This window comes from Mauremys reevesii, linkage group 3 (assembly GCF_016161935.1).
Source record: "Mauremys reevesii isolate NIE-2019 linkage group 3, ASM1616193v1, whole genome shotgun sequence".
Classification (NCBI taxonomy): domain Eukaryota; kingdom Metazoa; phylum Chordata; order Testudines; family Geoemydidae; genus Mauremys; species Mauremys reevesii.
The window spans coordinates 24724836-24741665 of NC_052625.1; positions in this window are offsets into that span (position 1 = coordinate 24724836).

Genomic DNA, 16830 nt, shown 5'->3' on the forward strand with positions numbered 1-16830 from the left:
TGGCAATGTGCCTATAGAATTTACACCAAATTGCTGGCATGAGCTTGTCACAATGTGTGTCCTTTAATGGAACTGTCCAGTCTGAGGGACCTTGCTGAATCAAGTCATGTGCAGCTAAAGTCCAGTTTAGCAGTTTACGAGGAACCATGTGATATTCTTGCCTGCTGGTGTGATCAGAGACAGCTGCAGTTCCTCTCCGGGTAACGGAGGTGTCTGAGTTTCAATGACAATGATGACAAGTAGGGGCATGGTTGTTCCCCAAACAGCAGAGGAAACCAGGGCTACCCTGCACCTTTCACCGCCCAGGAGGCTGTCACTGAGTGTGTTTGTCTCCTTCGAACTGGTAGTGACGCTGCAGGGCCAGGGGATTGCTCCCATTCCCATAGAATCCATGCATGTGGCACAGCAATTTTGCTTCCTGAGCTCCAGCTGGCAAGCACCTCCAGAGGCTCAGAGGGGTCACAGGTACAGCATAGAGCCTGGACAGCATCAGACTCCAGACACTTATGAACAGCAGGGTGCTGGCACACCAGTGGGATGTCATGGCTCATGGACGGGACCTGTGAGGGGGCAGAGAAGAGAGAAAAACTTCCCATGCTCCCCCCATATATACTGGGAGAATCTGGGATCAATATTACAGAGTGAACATGAAGCGGTGAGGGTGGCCATAATAAGTTAAGGACTTTTCTGGCCTTTCCTTTGTCTTAACATCGGGGTAGGCACTGACCAGCCCACTTGATGCGTATTTTCCAATGGCCCAAAGCCGTTCCTTCTTGCTGGCCAAGATGGGTGGCCAACAGGATGGAGAAGACAGGGTCAGGTGGTTTATCCTTCCATTCTCTGAGCTGTGAAGAACGAAACCATTTTCGCCGGGGTTTCCCATTTTTTTCATTCAGGATTTCTCCCTGACACACACTGGGGCTGGCCCGATTCACCAAAGAGCAGCAGCCATCCCACGTGCATGTAAAGAACTGCTTAGCAGTGACAGAGGCAGTGTGGGTTTTAATAGGGATGGCTTCCACCCTGGATCTTTCTCAAACAAAGTCAGTGGATTTATACACAGTTGAGGAACTGTGACAGCTAGAAACAGGGCCGCCCAGAGGATTCAGGGAGCCTGGGGCAGGGCCGGGTCTTCGGCAGCAATTCAGCGGCAGGTCTCTCTCGCAGGGAAGGACCTGCCGCCAAATGCTGACAAAGAATGAAGTGGTGGCAGTAGAGCAGCCTAAGTACAGCCGATCACGGCTTTTTTCTTTTTCTTTTTTGGCCCCCTACCGCTGGTGGCGCTTGTACTCACCGGCTGGTGCTCAGAGGCTTTGGCAGCACTTCAGCAGCAGGTCCTTCACTCGCTCCGAGTCTCCTGCGTCACTGAAGGACCCGCTGCCAAAGACCCGGAGCGAGTAAAGGGCCCACTGCCGAAAACCCAGAGCAGCTCGCGGGGCTCCTGCAGGGCCCGGGGCCTGGGGCCAGGGGCGGCTCTAGGCACCAGCAAAACAAGCTGGTGCCTAGGGCGGCAAAATCTAGGGGGCGGCAAAAGGCCGGGGCCCCAGCTCATCCTGCCGCTGCGAGCCGAGGAGCGGCCCGTCCCCTGCAGCCGGGGGGGGGCGGCAGGCTGGGCCGGCGGACCTGCCGCAGTCATGCCTGCGGGAGGTCCACCGGAGCCCCGGGACAACTGGACCTGCCGCAGGCATGACTGCGGAGGGGGCGCTCGTCCCACGGCTCGGCTGGATCTCCCGCAGGCATGACTGCGGCAGCTCAAGCGGAGCCGCCGGACCCGCGAACCGTCCGCAGCCGTGGGAGGTCCAGCCGAGCCACGCGGGACCAGCGGACCCTCTGCAGTCATGCCCGTGGGAGGTCCGCTGCTCCCGCGGCTCCGGGGCACCTCCCGCGCATGACTGCTTGGGGCGGCCAAAAAGGTAGAGCCGCCCCTGCCTGGGGCAAATTGCCCCACTTGCCCCCCTCTCCCCCGGGTGGCCCTGGCTAGAAACTGAACCAAATTTCTCAGCACCTACACTCTTGCTTGCTACAGGCAATGATTCATTCTGAGCTAACTCAGTCAACTCACTTTCACACCCTTCAGTTGCAGCAAACTGCTTGCAAAAGCTACATGAGGTTTTATTCCTTGAGGAGCACCTTTAGGCAACAATTCAGTTCCCCCAGAAATGTTGTCCTTTCCCTTTTCAGCTAGGGGTTGCTCTAGAGAAACATCTTCCTGAGCATCTTTCTGGGTTTCAGCTGAATCCAGAACAACTTCTGAGACAACAGACATATCCTCCATCAGCATAAGCTGAGAGCATGGGTGGCAAGTTTGTTGAAATTTTGGTGGTACCCAGAACCCACCACCCAACTCTGCCCCCCCCAAAATCTGCCTCCCACCTGCCTAAGGCTTTGGGAGGTGGTTTGGGGGGGGGGTCTGGGGTGCAGATCCTGGGCTGGGGATTAGGGTGCAGTAGGGGTGCAGGGTGCAGGCTTTGGGATGGAGTCTGGGTGCTGGGTGCAGGCTCTGGGCTGGGGCAGGGGGTGGGTGTGCAGGAGGGGGTGAGGGGTGCAGGCTTTGGGATGGAGTTTGGGTGCAGGCTCTGGGCTGGGGTGGGGGCATAGGAAGGGGTGAGGGATGCAGGCTCTGGGAGGGAGTTTGGGGGTGGGAAGAGGTGTGTGGGAAGGGGGAGGGGGTGCACCCTCTGGGAGGGAGTTTGGGGATAGGAGGGAGTGCAGGGGTGAGGGCTGTGGGGCTGAGGATGAGGGATTCATGATGCAGGAGGGGGCTCAGGGCTGGGGCTGAGGATTAGGGTGCAGGGGGATGAGGTCTCAGGGCTGGGGCTGAGGATTAGGGTGCAGGGGGCTGAGGGCTGGGGCTGAGGATTAGGGTGCAGGGGGCTGAGGGCTCTGGCTGGAGCTGAGGATTAGGGTGTGTGTGTATATATATTCTTGTCTGGTGAAAAACATTTCCCTAGAACCTAACCCCACCCATTTATATTAATTCTTCTGGGAAAATTGGATTTGCTTAACAATGTTTCACTTCAAGTCATATTTTTCAGGAACGTAACTACAATGTTAAGCGAGGAATTACTGTACTGCAATGTTGCACGGTAGTGAATCATGGGTGCTGACAGAGGAGCAGGAACTGTCTGGAGAGGGTGATGGAAAGAAGAATTCTGGGAATTTCAATCCACAACAAAGTCCCCAATGAAGAGATCAGACAGCAGAGTGGAGTGCTGGGCATTGTTGTTGAGAGCAGGCATAGTAGAATGCAATAGGCCTGGCATATAGTGAAGCTCACTGACAATTGATGGACTGCAGCTGCACTCGGCCAAACTCCAAAGAGATGGGAAGATGTTATCATGAAAAGACATGGCCGCACATGGAGAAGGAAGGCCATGATACGAGAAGAATGGAAGACGTGTTGTGATCGGCGCAGACGAGACGACGGCTGAAGGACTGATCGATCAAGGTGAATATCTAGCAATAAATAGTCTAAAAAATGTGTTTTGGAAATTTAATGAAACATTGATATACGAAGGAATACTGCTAATGTAATGTGTGGTTTGGTACTTAACTGAATTTCTATTAAATTTTATTTCAAACAAGTTTTTACAGAATTATTTACAGAACATTGTACAACAATCACCTATATTAACAACATGTTGAGAAATAAAAATGGATCTGCCATTCATTCAATACAGCGTTACTGACATAGTTATCAGTAAATGTTTAACAAGACGTGTAAAAATGATTTAGTGTTCAAAGTATTATACAAATTATTTTGACAAAAAATTGTGAGCATATAGTTTTCATCCATAGTCATGAAAACTATTCATCTTCCAAAGGTTATTTTGATCTGAATGTAGTACGATTTTTTGACTCTCGAGGATAGCGTTATATTGAGGTAGAGGTGTACTAAGTATTTTCATGTGGATGGCCAATGCCTCCTCCTATGGGATTGCCATATAAATATTTTGTCTAGTCACTTGCTGAGTCTGGAGGCACAGGGGAAAGATCTTTACAAGCGGAACAATCTACAGTACTTCTTTCAAACATATATAAAAGCTTTCACAAAGGAATGTCCTCCACTTCCCTGAATGCTGTATAGATTTTTAAGCACACAGCCAGAGGGGGAGTGCACTCATTGAAGGATCAGTTTTGAAACCCCCAGACGCTCTGGAACCAATGGCTTAAACACTGACAGAGATGTCTCTGCCCTCCATACTTCTAAGGTTGATAAAATGTGCTCCATGACCTCAGCTTATTGTTTCTGCCTTTTAACTGTGGCCTTCAGACGAAGCCTGGCTCTCCTATATCACTGGAACGAGCCCATTAAAATTCCAGGCTCCTTGGCACTAGTTCTTGCCTGGCCTGGCTGTGGTATGATTAAAGTGAGCCCTGAGTTATGCTCTTCAATATGTTTTCCCTACAACTGCTTGCTGTAGCAGCTGGCAGGCTGCTGTTCCCTTGTTATTGCAGCCCTTACATTTAGACTTACTAAGGGCTTAAAGTGACAGCTGCCAGGTACTACCACCTAGGCTGGCTGCTCTGGAGTGGGAGAAAGCATATTCAGCATGTCAGAGCTGGCCCTAGCATTTTGGGATGCGCCCCTAAGGAAAGTTGCCTATGAAATCCCCAATGCAGAAACCCCTAATTTACTGCTTAAGGTCAGAAATGAATAGCACAGAGAGGAGGCTATTAGGCTAGGTATGCCCACTGTTGCCTTTCGTTCCCTGTCATGACAAAATAGCCTGGTTAGGGAGGAAGTAGCTTGATATATCTTTGGAGTATCTACAAAGTGCTATATAAGTTAGTGAGGGAAACTGGCTGTTCTTGCTCCAAAGAAGTTAAAGGGTGAAGATTCTGTTAATTTTCCAAAGCATGTTACAGGTAATGAAACCAACAGACTTTATTCACTGTCAGGGTTCTCTTGTGTAAAGTGTTAAAATGCAGAGGTCCTGGGTGGTGAGTGGTCAGTGAAGATCCCTTGGCATTTTTATGCTTGACCAACATTTTTTCTCCTCTCACTTTGTGCAATATGCCAATTGGCTGCAGCACTCCTTCCCTAATGGCACTATATGTCTATGGTTATCCAGTGCTTGGGAGGAAAGAGGGACCATATTTAATATCACATTAGGACTGACCGGGCCTATGGTCCTGAGTACAATATCATGTGATATTATTAATTACATCTTTCAGTGGAGAAAGTTTTTTTCCAGAATTTCTTAGTGTCTTGCTACCAAAGAAATAAATAATTTCACCGATTAGTACCTAATGCAGAATAATTGGTGAGCAGAACTAAAAAAAAATGGTGTAAATTTGTTGTTACATGCATGCAACTCTTCTGATGTCAATAATGTGTGTAACTGAATGGAAGCTGGTCCCCTATATGTAATCAAACTATAATTAAATAGGCTTATGTTTACTTAAATTGTGAATGCTTTGGAGCAGGGACCATCTTTTTGTTGTGTTTGCACAGCACCTAGCACAATGGGGTCCAGGTCCATAACTGGGGCTTCTAGGGGGTATTGCAATACAAACAAATAATTTTAATAATAGGATGAGATAAGCCAGTACTCCAGGTATTCTATATGGTATCCACGATGACTTTAGCGTTTTTTCCCTGTTTTAGAATTGCTTTTTACATTTTCACTAGTTGGGGTTTTCCTACAAAAATAGGTTAGTACCATATTTACTGTCTAGTTAAAGTTAATGAAAACAAATAACATGGTTACATAAAGTAATTATAAACCCAGTCCTAAGAAACCTAAATTAAGTTAAGCAAGCACACTCATTTCTTACCATTTCCCCACTGGCAAAATAATTAGGTTGTATTCTTTGTTTTTTTTAAGTGTGCTCAGCATCAATTATTGATTTTATTGTAAATACCACTGTTGAATATCCTACTTTTTTTTCTTGCTTGCAGGTTTTCTATATTCCAGATAGTGGCAAAAGAAAAGCTAACCTAAATAAAATGTGTTCTGCAGAGAAAATGCTGAATGTTCAATGACTACAGAAATGTTTAATATCCTGACCATGATGATCAGTCTAATGCAACATGTCTCAAACACTAGGGTATGGACCATCATTGGCCTGCAGGACCCTTCCTAGCTGTCAGCAGGGGGGATGACAGACTGTAACTCAGCCACCAGGCCCTCAGACTGTCTGGCAAGGCCATCCCAAGACTCTGGGAGACTGTTGAGCTGCAGCCTGCTGGCCCCAAGTGAACCCCAATACACCATTGGAGAACCACTGGACTCCAGTGGCCATTGAGGTGAGGCATAAAATATGTAGGAACACTTTGCCAGAGGATGTTGTGAAGGGTTCAAAAAAGAACTAGATAAAATCACGGAGGATCGGTCCATCTGTGGCTACTAGCCAAGACGGGCAGTGATGGTATCCCTAGCCTCTGTTTGCCAGAAGCTGGGAATGAGCAACAGGGGATGGATCACTTGATGATTACCTGTTCTGTTCATTCCTTCTGAAGCACCTGGCATTGGCGGATGACAGGATGCTGAGCTAGAGGGACCTTTGGTCTGACCCAGTATTGCCATTCTTCTGCTCTTATGTAGTTAAAAATCTTTCATAAGGGGAACCATGCTTGTGAGCACAAGACAGGGTACTTCCTTGAAAAGTGCATGTCTGTGTTTTGTTCTGGAGCTTTTCGTTTTCAGGATTCACCTTGGCTTGGGAACTTGTCTGGCTTTTTCTAGCATAGCCCATGCTATTGTCGGGGATGCTGAGCTTGTTGATCTCAAAACTGCAGAAGGAATCTAATTCTAAACCAGCCTGTTTTGAGCTTGACCTACATGCACACACAGAAGTGGTTTGCTTGACATTTTTAGTCTTCATGCTCTCCATGGAACCTTTTTTGTAGATTTTTTTTCCCCTTTATGTGACTATCCACCAGCTGCATCAGGTTGGTGTTCATGACATAGAATTTCAAGGCTGGCTCACAAGGAAAAGTCAATAGGTTTTTTTCTCTCTATCCCTTAGGAACTTCAGAGAAAGAGATTTAGCAAAGTGCTTCCCTCCGATAAGTCTTTGCTTTGACCAGTTGGAGGGATTCTTGGCAGCCAGTTGAAGAATCCAGCTCTTGGTCTCTCCTCCTGTCCAGGTGTTTTGGGGTATTTTTGCATATGGAAGAAGTTTGTTTTATGTAATGAGTTTATTTATTCAGTTTTGATGGGTGGTTCATCATTGACTGTTCCCCTTTTCAAAAAGCCAGTTTGTGCCAATCGGAATACAATGATTACTTACTAGGGAAAGCAGAGGTGGTTCAATAAAAATAGAGGTTGGGCTCTGTCTATTCCCTTTTCATAGTTCAGTGAGAACACCAGGAATTCCTTTTGCATCTTTATGTTTGTAACTGCATGCTGTGACTGTGGGATTTGTTCCCAGAAACTAAGGTCAGTTTTAAACCTCTATTTGCAAATGTCTTGGGACATCCCTCTTGCTTCTTATAAATGTTTAAGCATTTGATAAATACCTGCTCTCAGTTTTTCCCAGAATCTCCTATGTGCCATTTGCAGTTCTGCAGGTCCATAGACCCATAGGAATGGCCATACTGCATCAGACCAAGGTCCATGCCATCCATTATCCAGTGTCTGAGAGTGGCCTGAACCAGACATTTCAGAGGAAGGTGTAAGAACCCCATAGTAGCAAATGTGAGATAATCTGCCCCTTTCATAGGTCTCATCCCGGTCTCTAGCAATTAGAGATTGGCTTAAAGCCTGAAGCATAAGGATTAATATCCTCCCACAAGTTTTTTCTAGTATTAATTATAGCTTTGGATTTTCCCGCTATCTCTATAAATGTCTAATCCCCTTTTTTGAATATTGCCTTATTCTTGGCCTCAATGACTTCCTGTGGCAGTGAGTTCCATGCAGAGAGTTAATTACACATTGTATGAAAAAGTATTTCCTTTTATTGGCTTTGAATTTTCCCACTTTTAGTTTCATTAAATGTCCCTTTATTCTTGTGTAGTCCATTTATTATTTTTATATACTTGATCATGTCCTCTATTATTCATCTTCTCTCTAAGGTAAACAATCACAGAGTCTTCAATATTTCTTTGTATGAGAGCTTTTCCAGGACCTGGATCATTCTTGTTGCCTTCTCTGAACCTCCACTAGTTCTGCAATATCCTTTTGAGATGGGGTGAGCAATACAGCATACAGTATTGCAGATCAAGCTGCACCATTGAATTACATAAAGATTTAGAGGCTGCACCAGTAGCAATGTCTAGAATGAAGGTTAACCAACACTTTCCATTATCAGATGCCATTTCAAATGGCTTATAACTTTTCCAAACCTTTTTTTTTCATAGATCACAGATCCAGAAAAGACCATTGTGATCATGTAGTCTGTCCTCCTGTATAATGCAAGCCATAGAACTTGCCGAAAATGATTCCTAGAGCAGAGCTTTTAAAAAAAAATCCAATCTTGATTTAATCCAATCATGATCCTTGGTAAGTTGTTCCAATTGTTAATTACTCTCAATGTTAAAAATTGACACCTTATTTATAGTTCAAATTTGTCTAGGATCAACTTCTAGCCACTGGGTTGTGTTATACCTTTCTCTGCTAGATTGAAGAGCCCATTATTAAATATTTGTTCTTCATGTAAGTACTTTTACAGTCGGTAATCAACCCCTAAGCCTTCTCTTTGTTAAAATAAATAGATTGAGCTCCTTGAGTCTATCAATATGAGGCATGTTTTCTAATCCTTTAATCTCTCTTGTGGTTTTTTTCTGAACCTTCTCCCATTTATCAACGTCCTTCTGGAATTGTGGACACCAGAATTGTATACGGTATTCCAACGGTGGTTGTACCAGTGCCAAACAGAGAGAAGAAATAACCTCTCTACTCCTACTTGAGATTCCTGTTTATTTATCTAAGGATTTAAATTTAGCAATATTAAAACACATATTGTTTGTTTGTATCCAGTTTATCAAGCCATCCAGATTGCTTCATTAATTACCACTTCCCCCAATTTGTGTGTCATCTGCAAACTTTATCAGTGATAATTTTATGTTTTTGTCCAAGTCACTGATTAAAATGTTAGATAGCGGAGGGCCAAGAACCAATCCCTTCAGGTTCCAACTAACACACCCATGCAATGATGATTCCCCATTTACAATTACATTTTGAAACCTATCAGTTAGCCAGTTTTTAATACACTTTATGTGTGCCATGTTAATATGATACCTTGCTATTTTTAATCAAACGGTCATGCACTTCCAAGTCAAATGTCATACAGAAGTCTGAATATATTATATCGCTCTATTACCTTTATCTTCCAAACTTGTAACCTCATTAAAAAAATATTTTCCATAAACCCATGCTAATTGGCAATAATTATATTATCCTCCTTTAATTCTTTATTGATCAAGTTCCATATCAGTCCATTCATTATCTCACCTGGAATCAATGTCAGACTGACAAACCAGTAATTACCTGTGTCATCCTATTTATCCTTTTAAAATATTGTCACAATATTGGATTTCTCAAAGTCTTTTGGAATTTCCCCAGTGTTCCAAGACTTACTGAATATCAACATTAACAGTTCAGCAATCTCCTCAGCCAGCTCTTTTAAAACTCTTGGATTAAATTTATCTGGAGCTGCTGATTCAAAATACCTAACAAAACACTAAAAGAACCTACATGCATGCTAATAAGCTTACCAGAGATCACTCCACCCTCAACTCTAACAAGGGCTCTGGTAGGAATCTGTCCTTCAAACGCACAAAGTGTTGGGGATTTTTTGCGGTTACAAGTTCATAACAGCCTTACCTCAGAACTAACACTCTCCTGAATAGGTTAGCCTTTCCTTTCTATAGCTTGAGCCTTTGATTTTGACACTCCAGAAACAGCTGATCAGAAGACAATGGTCCTATTCTCAGGGTATTGATTCAAAAAGACTGGGTTTTTGCACCACTGGAAGTGTAGAATTTGCATTCACCTCCACCAAGAGACTCCTGAGGCAAACCACTTGACACTGTTTGTCCCAAAATAACAATGTGTCTGTCAAGAACACACAATACAGTCCTTTGAAGTTCCTAACGCTTCCTAGGGTTCACATCATATCTGCCACCTGGAGAGGTTACATACAGTCCCAGTCCACAACAGTACCTAAACTTTGCATTTAATACAATGGACTCAAAAATACTTAAACTTAATTCAGTATAGCTTTTCAAGGATATTGCAGGAAATTTTCATATCTCTCACAATGATAGCATCTGTTATTTCCCAATCGGAGAATAGATATATTTATTGCACATTTCTACCTTTTCTGCATTATTATTGAAAATTCTACCATTTTCATCTAGTAATGGACCAATACCATTGTTAGTATTTGTTTTTATTCCTAGTACTCTTTAGAACTTCTCTTTTATTCTCCTTAATTCTGGTGGCCATAGATTCTGCCTTTTGTCCTTGCTTCCCTTATGAATGTCCTGCAATTACTAGCTTCTAATTTATATTTGTTACTATCAACTTCCCCTTTTTTCTATTTGATCTCTCTCTCTCTCTCTCTCTCTCTCTCTCTCTCTCTGTAGATATAGATATAGATAATAAATTTAATTTAAACTGTTTAGACTTAAATTTTCTATGCCAGGTGTCTGCCTCCAACAATTTGGGGGCGGGGGCAGGACAGATTTTGATCTAAAAAAGACCAGCTATTTCTGAGAATGAGATAAGGGGGAAATATGTTGTTTAACCCATTTTTAAATATTATTACAACGATTTTGTTGAGAATATCTGGCACCTTCAGGCTTTGGAGTAAGGATTGAAATTTGGCAGAAGGGTCACCCTGGAATCAGGGATGTACCTTTTACCATCTTTGTGAATATCTGCCCAATGGTTAAAATCTGGTGGTCCCCTCTAATCATCTATGGAATCCCTTGTGGTCCCTCTCGGTCCTCCATGTGATCCCGCATGGTTCCTCCCAGTCCTTTATGCAATCCCTTTTCTGCAGGATTCCTCATTGTCCCTCCTCTGTGGATTCCTTTCTGGCACCTTTCTTTAGTCTTCTCTTTTATCCCTTCTCTTCCTCTCTCTTCACATAGCTGTCTCTGCAGACCTCAATCCAGTTCTTGAATGAGGGTATCCCAGCTTTCTCCAGGCTCACTTGTCTCTGGTATTTACTGAAGTCAGAATATTATGGGGCTGCCAGGCATCAACTGGGTATGAACTGCTTACAGCACAGCACTATTGCATCATCTCCAGTAATTAAAGACTGTATCATAATGCATACACACAAAGGGGCCGAACTGAGGTAGCAAAGTCAGGTCTTCACTTTTAAGCCTTAATGGTCTTTTAACACACGTTAGCTTTTTTGATCATTTTTGGGGTGTAATTATCATATACTCTGCATTGTTCTCTATACCCTCCTTTATGCATCCTAACATCTCATTAGCTTTTTTTATCGCAGCTGCATATGAAGTAGAGGTCTTCACTGAGCTGTCTACAGTGATGCCCAGTTCCCAATACTAAGTTGATACAGTTAATTTATAACCCTGTAAAAAGCGCACATGGAGTTTAAATTTATTCCTCTGATGTGGATTACTTTGCATTTATCAACACTGAATTTCATTTGCCCATCATGTTGCCCATCTACCTAGCTTGGTTAGTTCCCTCTGAAGTTCCTCGTAGTATTCTCTGGTCCCGAATAACCTAAATAACTTTGCTTCATCTGTTAATTTTGCTACCTCACTATTTACCCCATTTCCAGATCATTAATAAAGGAGCTGTGCAAATAATGTATTTTTCAGTTCATAGAACCATAAAATCATAGAACTGGAAGGGACCTCGAGAGGTCATCTAGTCCAGTCCCCTGCACTCAAGGCAGGACTAAGTATTATCTAGATCATTCCTGACAGGTGTTTGTCCACCCTGCTCTTAAAAATCCCCAATGATGGAGATTCCACAACCTCCCTAGGCAATTTATTCCAGTGCTTAACCACTCTGACAGTTAGGAAGTTTTTCCTAATGTCCAACCTAAACCGCCCTTGCTGCAATTTAAGCCCATTGTTTCTTGTCTTATCCTTAGAGGTTAAGAAGAACAATTTATCTCCCTCCTCCTTGTGTACTTGAAAACTGTTATCATGTCCCCTCTCAGACTAAACAAACCCAGTTTTTTTCAATCTTCCCTCATAGGTCATGTTTTCTAAACTTTTAATCATTTTTGTTGCTCTTCTCTGGACTTTCTCCAATTTGTCCACATCTTTCCTGAAATGTGGCGCCCAGAACTGGACACAATACTCCAGTTGAGGCCTAATCAGTGCAGAGTAGAGCAGAAGAATTACTTCTCATGTCTTGCTTACAATACTCCTGCTAATACATCCCAGAATAATGTTTGTTTTTTTTGCAATAGTGTTACACTGTTGACTCATATTTAGCTTGTGATCCACTATGACCCCCAGATCCCTTTCCGCAATACTCCTTCCTAGGCAGTCATTTCCCATTTTGTATGTGTGCAACTGATTGTTCCTTCCTAAGTGAAGTATTTTGCATTTGTCCTTATTGAATTTCATCCTATTTACTTCACCCCATTTCTCCAGTTTGTCTAGATCATTTTGAATTTTAATCCTATCCTCAAAATCACTTACAACCCCTCCCAGTTTGGTATCATCCACAAAATGTATAAGTGTACTCTCCATGCCATTATCTAAATCATTGATGAAGCTATTGCACAGAACCAGACCCAGAACCGATCCCTGAGGGACCCCACTCGTTATGACCTTCCAGCATGACTGTGAACCACTGATAACTATGCTCTGGGAATGATTTTCCAACCAGTCATGCACCCACCTTATAGTAGCTCCATCTAGGCTGTATTTCCCTAGTGTGTCTATGAGAAGGTCATGCGAGACAGTATCAAAAGTCTTACTAACATCAAGATATACTACATCTACCGCTTCCCCCTTGTTCACTAGCAATTCCAAAAAAATCTAAAAAACAAACAAAAACGGTTTTTAGGTTGACCTGAAAACTAAATTCTTGGTAAATAAAAAAATTGGAAAAAAATAGTTTTAGGTTGAGCTAAATGTTTTGTTTCAATTCTGGCAATTTTAAAGGGTGTTTTCTATTGTTTTCCATTTAACTAAATGAAATTTTGAAACAAAATATAATTTTGAACCACATTTTAAGATTTTTCTTTTCAACATGAACAATTCAGTGAAATTGACACAAATCTGTGGAAGTCTAAATAAATTATGTCAACCAATACTCTTTTATCCACTATTTTATTGATATGTTCAAAGACTTCTAAAAGAAGAATGAGACATGATTTTCCTTTGCAGAATCTGTGCTGATTAGACTCTATAATATTATGACCTTTGTTATCCTGTATTTCATTATCAGTTCAATCAATATGCCAAGCACAGCTGTAAGGTTTACTGGTTTATAATTCCCCAGATTACCACTAGAAACGCTTTTAAACATATGTACAATATTTGCTACCCTCCAATCCTCTGGAACACTAGCTGTTTTTAATGAGAGATTGGCTATTAGTGTTAGTTGCTCAGCCACTTCATACTGCAGCTCCTTCCAAACTCTTGATGCACCATCTGGGCCTGGTGATTTATTGCTTTTTAAATTATCGATTATCTTCTTCTAACATCTCAATCTCTGAGAGTGCTCCCTCTTTAATACCAGAAGAGAGCAGGTCCAGGACAGGAATCTCCATTTTGGATCTTCTATTCCCCCTTATATAATGCTTACTTTAATGTATGATCCCATTCACTCATAGAATCACAGGACTGGAAGGGACCTCTAGAGGTCTTCTAGTCCAGTCTTCTGCACTCAAGGTAGAACTAAGTATTATCTTGACCATCCCTGACCTCATAGCTGGCCTCATATAGGGTCAGACTTACACATTTTGAAGATTATCTGTTTGGCTGGAATGGCCATTTAGCAATATAGGCATGGGCAGTCAGTTATATGCAGGGCCGGCTTTAGGCCTATTTCACCAATTCCCCCAAATCGGGCCCCGCGCCTAAGAGGGCCCCGTGCCCAGTGAGAATCCCTTCCCTGGCTAGAGGCGCCTTTTTAATTTTTACTCAGCTGGCAGCACTCTGGGTCTTCAGTGGCACTTCGGCAGTGGGTCCTTTGCTTGCTCTGGGTCTTCGGCGGCACTTCAGCGGTGGGTCCCTTGCTTGCTCTGGGTCTTCGGCTGTGGGTCCTTCAGTGCCGCCAAGGACCTGGAGCGAGTGAAGGACCCGTCACTGAAGTGCCACCAAAGACTCGGAGCACTGTCCAGTGAGTACAAGCCCCACATGTTTTTTTACATTTTTTTTTTTTTAGTCATCCCTGCCTGTCACAACTGTTCGAATTGGTTCCCACACTTCCTAAAGCTGGTCCTGGCTGCAGGGAATACATCACATCTCTCTATGTGAGACAGATGCATGTGTATCTATCATTCTCTATAGAGATAGAAAGATAGTCATGTACCTTTATTTGCTATTTTTCTCACTCTCTCTGATACTATGGGATAGTATTAAAATGGAAAAAAGTCAATGATGGTTATGAAGGAGATTAGAGAGTTACAATGTCTGATAGTAAACAGTCAGTATGAAAGTTTTAGAGTTCACTTAAATAGCTGAAAGCTAAGAAATAAAAATGATGACACAAGATGACAAAGCGCCAGGTTTAATTTTTAAAGCAAACTATACTTAACATTTTCTACTGATGCCCAGGCAAATTTCCGTCTATGCAGAGCCCTTCCCTTCTATGGTGACAATGAATACAGGATGTCAAGTAACACAGAGACTGAAACAATGTTAGTGTCAGCTTTTGCCTTTTGGCTGCACTACCCCGGCCAGAGCCCCGCAACCCCACGCTCCCGCTCCCCCGGCCGGAGCCCCACAACCCCGCAGCCCTGCTCTCCGGGCTGGAGCCTCGCAACCCCGCGGTCCCACTCCTCCAGCCACAGCGCGGCAAGTCTCGCGGCCCCGCTCCCCCGGCCAGAGCCCTGCAACCTCGCAGCCCCGCTCTCCCGGTCGGAGCCCCACAACCCAGCGGTTCTGCTCCCCCGGCCACAGGCCCGCAGCCCCGGCAGGAGCCCCGCAGCCCCACCACCCTGGCTAGAGCCCCGCAACCCCACAGTCCCGCTTCCCTGGCCGAGCGCAGCAAGTTCCGTGGCCCCGCTACCACGGCCGGAGCCCCGCAACCCCGCAGCCCCGCTCTCCCAGCCGAAGCCCCGCAACCCTGGGGCCCCACTATCCTGGCCAGAGCCCCGCAACCCCGCGGTCCCACTCCCCCGGCCACAGCGAGGCAAGTCCCGCGACTTCGCTACCCCGGACAGAGCCCTGCAACCCCGCAGCCCCGCTCTTTCGGCCAAAGCCCCGCAATCCTGCAGCCCCGCCCTCCCGGCTGGAGCCCCTCAATCCCGCGGCCCCGTTACCCCGGTCAGAGCCCCGCATCCCCGCAGCCCTGCTTTCCCGGCCGGAGACCCGCAACCCCGCGGTCCCGCTCCCCCCGGAGCAGCCAAACTCCATACCAGAGCCCGCACCCCTCCCACACCCAAACTTCCTCCCAGACCCTGCACTCCAAAATCCCTCCCAGAGCCTTAGGCAGCTGTATGTGTGTGGGTGGGGGGAGAGGCAGGACTTGGACCCATTCTGAGCACCACAAAAATTATACAGACCTTCCACCTCTGAATGTAGGTTTATTTTGTGCCTTTTTGGCTCCCTTTTTGTTCATCAATTCACATCTTCTAAGACTGTATTATTGTTCTCTTTAATTTTATTTTTAAAGGTACTTTCAAGGCTTCTGTGGGGCCCTTCTGTTTGGTGTGGTCCAACCTCCAGGGTTAACTAATGACCCTGTGGTTCTTACAACGTTTTTTGGTCTTTATAACAGCATCAGAGAATATGTGTAGAGCAGGGGTTGGCAACCTTCAGCACACCGTCTGCAGGCATGGCCCCTCACAACTCCCATTGGCTGGGAATGGTGAACCTCAGCCTGTGGATGGTCAATGACAGCAAAATGTCTAGCAGCCCACCAGCAGATTACCCTGATGGACTGCATGCCAAAGGTTGCCACTCCCTGGTGTGGAGACTTCATAAACTCTAATTACTTGAATTATCCATTCCCCAACAGGCTTAATTTGATTCAGAATTAGTCGAATGATACAGCTGCATACCTTTTGTGATTGGTTTGGTCACAGAAACCCCCTTGGAACTGTCACCTGATGTGCTGAGACTACCTCTGAACCCATTTTTGCTGTCAGTTTGGCCCTCCAGAATCCTGCCTTCTTGAGCCAGACATGCCAGTCTGCTCCAACACAGACCCAAGGTCTGAACCATGCACCCCAAAGCTGCAGACTTAACTGAAAACAGCTTAAGAAGTGCTCCTGACTCCAGAACCCAGCTCTCAATGGGATCCAAACCCCAAATGAATCCGTTTTACTCTGTCTAAAGCTTATACAGGGTAAACTCATAAATTGTCCGCCCTCTGTAACACTGATAGAGAGATATGCACAGCTGTTTGCTCCCCCAGGTATTAATTACTCTGGGTTAATTAATAAACAAAAGTGATTTTATTGAGTATAAAAAGTAGGATTTAAGTGGTTCCAAGTAATAACAGACAGAACAAAGTAAGTTACCAAGCAAAATAAAACAAACACACACAAGTCTAAGCCTAACACATTAAGAAACTGATAACAGATAAAATCTCACCCTCAGAGCTGTTCCAATAAGCGCCTTTCACAGACCGGATGCCTTCCTAGTCTGGGCCCGATCCTTTCCCCTGGTACAGTCCTTGTTAGCTCCAGCTCAGGTGGTAACTAGGGGATTTCTCATGACTGCAGCCCCCTTTGTGTTCTGTTCCACCCCCTTTTATAGCTTTG